The sequence below is a fragment of the Amblyraja radiata genome, chromosome 5 (assembly GCF_010909765.2).
Source record: "Amblyraja radiata isolate CabotCenter1 chromosome 5, sAmbRad1.1.pri, whole genome shotgun sequence".
NCBI classification, from domain to species: domain Eukaryota; kingdom Metazoa; phylum Chordata; class Chondrichthyes; order Rajiformes; family Rajidae; genus Amblyraja; species Amblyraja radiata.
The window spans coordinates 45,580,553-45,583,413 of NC_045960.1; the positions used below are offsets into that span (position 1 = coordinate 45,580,553).

The following is a 2,861-nucleotide window of genomic DNA, read 5'->3' on the forward strand; positions in this document are numbered from 1 at the left end:
CTAAAAAATGTTATTTTAAGGCCTGCTGACCCCTGTCTGTTTAGTTCCCTAATTCCTGAATATAGAAGTGTAAGTTGCCAGGTGAACTGGTCAAGGTATCCAGCCTTAATTTGGTAGGGACTGAGTCCTTAGTGCCGTGACCTAAGCCACCAGCATGACAGTTTTGTAAAATGTCAAAAACTGTAATGACAGCGCTGTGGCTGGAGCCCAGTTCTTTAACAACGTTAAGACGATGCTGATGTCCCATATTTGGGAATACCTGGTCTTTGGGGAATTCCCATAAAAAGTGTGCCTCATAAGCTGTTGTTCCGTTCTCTTGCCATAGGTAAGTAGATGGGCCACTTCTGGCACAGTTGATGTCACTAATACTAAGCCCCTGTAGGTTAACAAAGCTTCCAAACAGGCTGGATGATGTATTATGGTTGCAACACATCTCCCATTAGTTTATGTATTTTAGACATTGTCTTTAGGTTGATTGTCTGTGGCCCGCTGTGATCATGTCCATTGCTCTGGCCGTCTGTTTTGGATGGTGCTGCATGGTTCTAATCTCATTCCCAGTACCATCTAGAACCATGGTTGGGTAGGTCAGTCGGGTACTATTAAAACACCAGACGCAGAGTCTCGTAGTATTTCCCTTAGTACCCCCCCCCTGATGAGGTTGCCAAATTGTGTTGGCCAGATTGTTACATGATGTAGATTCCCTTTCACCCATGTGGTTGATATGTGCTACCACAGTAGTGTTGTTAATTTATAATCTAATAACCTGTTTAATATATTCCAGAGCAACATGACTTTAGGCCATGAAAAAACACCCAACATTTCCAGGTAGTTATGCCCAGTGTTAGTAATATGATGCTTCCTGTGTATTCCATCTTCCTCCACAGCTGGAGATGGAATTGGTAACACACCATCCTAGTGCATAGCATCCATATGTAGGACCATAGACTGGTTGCTGACAATGATAGGATTGGAGCAATGCCCAATGTTATCTTTCCACCATTTAGTTCCAATATGGCTTCTGTATGGCTTCATCATTCTATCGAAATGATCACCATTAATTTTAAGAGCTCATATTTTGGCCCTCTGTAAATCTTTATAATGTAAGGGTCTGAATTATGTGGCTGGAAACCATATGTTGCCAATATTCTTGCTACCAGTCTGATGGATGGTTTATCCTCGTGTCAATTATTTTGCTGTATGCCTCTATTAAGGTTGTAACCTCTGTTGGCAAAGTTACTGACATGAGGAACTGAGTTAATGGTGAGCCCCAAATAATCCCTTTAGTTTGAAAGCTTTAATTTTGATTTAATTGGATGGATAATGAATCCTAGTTTCCAAATAATTGTTAAGTGGCTGTTACCGTTTGTTCAGCCCGTCCTAAGTTTCCATACAATTAGTATGTCATCCAAAGAAGCCATTACCATTGTGTGGCTGGTTGTCATATTTTGTAAATAACCTAGGTGCTAATGTAATAACATTAGGTAGTGCTCTATACTGCTAGAGCTGAGCCATCCAATTAGATAAAAATAACGTCCGTGGTCACCTGTTATGGGTACTGAAATAGTAAGCATCCTTTGAATCAATGCTTGCCATTTTCGTTCTTGAAACGAATATACTTAACAATAGAAAAGGTTTCTGTTCTTAAAACGAATATATCATATTATTTATTTTTTATTTTTCATTTTTTTTATTTTTTATTTATTTATTTATTTATTAATATATGGTCCCTAGATAAGGGACATATCAGATATTTATACTGATAAGAACAGATATTATGCTTGATCTTAGCCAAAAAGCCGAGATCTGATCTATGTTTGATGCGTCAAGCGCCATATCCTATTTTGTTAGGAACGGAATGCGTAGAGAATAATTCTTCCCTTGCAATGCAGCTAAAACCCCATCTGTTGCTGTTGTCCAGTGTCTGTATCCCATATGACATATTTGGTAATTGGTGATTATGTCTGGATACGAGTAGATCGGCATCTGGTGTTCCATATCGTGTAGAAACATCAGCAAATACTATAGCCCAATATCCATTTGGTGTTCTCCTCCAAATTCCTCTCTCGATATATCAGCTGGACTAGAAGATTATGTGTTGTAAAATTCTATTGTGTATCCCCGGATACTGTTTAAGATATGAGTGTCAAAAAGTTATTTATTTGATGTCTTCTCGCACCAACCTCCTTGCTTCCTTCTGGTTTTACTGTTTTCTTCTGGATCCCCGAGGCCGTGTGTTGTGGGTGTACACATCTACCAGCATAGGGGCGATACCTTTGAGGATGATGTTTGGACGTTTAGATGAGCTCCAGTTTGGCTTCATTGTCCAACTCCTTGACCTTCTAGATAGGTCACCTCCAAATAAAAAGATTTTGCTAGGAGGTTTCAGGTTACACAGGCCCGCGTCAATCCCGGTTGGATGTAACCAGATGCATAAATTGATTAGTTTAGTACATTCAGGGATTTACAATCCCCGGTGGCAAGTGACAGCTATGGTGTCAGCTAATGTTTACCCCTGCAGTAGATAGAAAACATATGGTCTATGCTGGCTTCTAACCTGGTTTGTAGATCTTTCCCAGTTAGCTTTACTCACAGCTGTACTGTTGTTCCCCCTGAAACATAGACAGACATTCCCGTGTGACTTCCCAGATGGGAATGAAATTTGTCAGTAAATTTTTGGACTGCTAAATCCTTCAGTCACAACATAAGTATTCCTGTATTTCTATCAGGAAAGGACCAATAATGCACCCTATGTACTTTGTGACTATCTTTTCCTCAAACACTTCCCTGTAATAGTAGAAGTGAAATACAGCCCTGTATAAGGTGCTGCTATGGGACTTACCCACTGGAGGATTTCTTCTTGG

General features: G+C 39.9%; 1 pseudogene; it reads right to left on the reverse strand.

Annotated features, from left to right (window-relative positions):
- Positions 1-1,700: 1,700 nt before the first annotated feature.
- LOC116973854 lies at positions 1,701-1,808 on the reverse strand (annotated as a pseudogene).
- Positions 1,809-2,861: the final 1,053 nt, after the last annotated feature.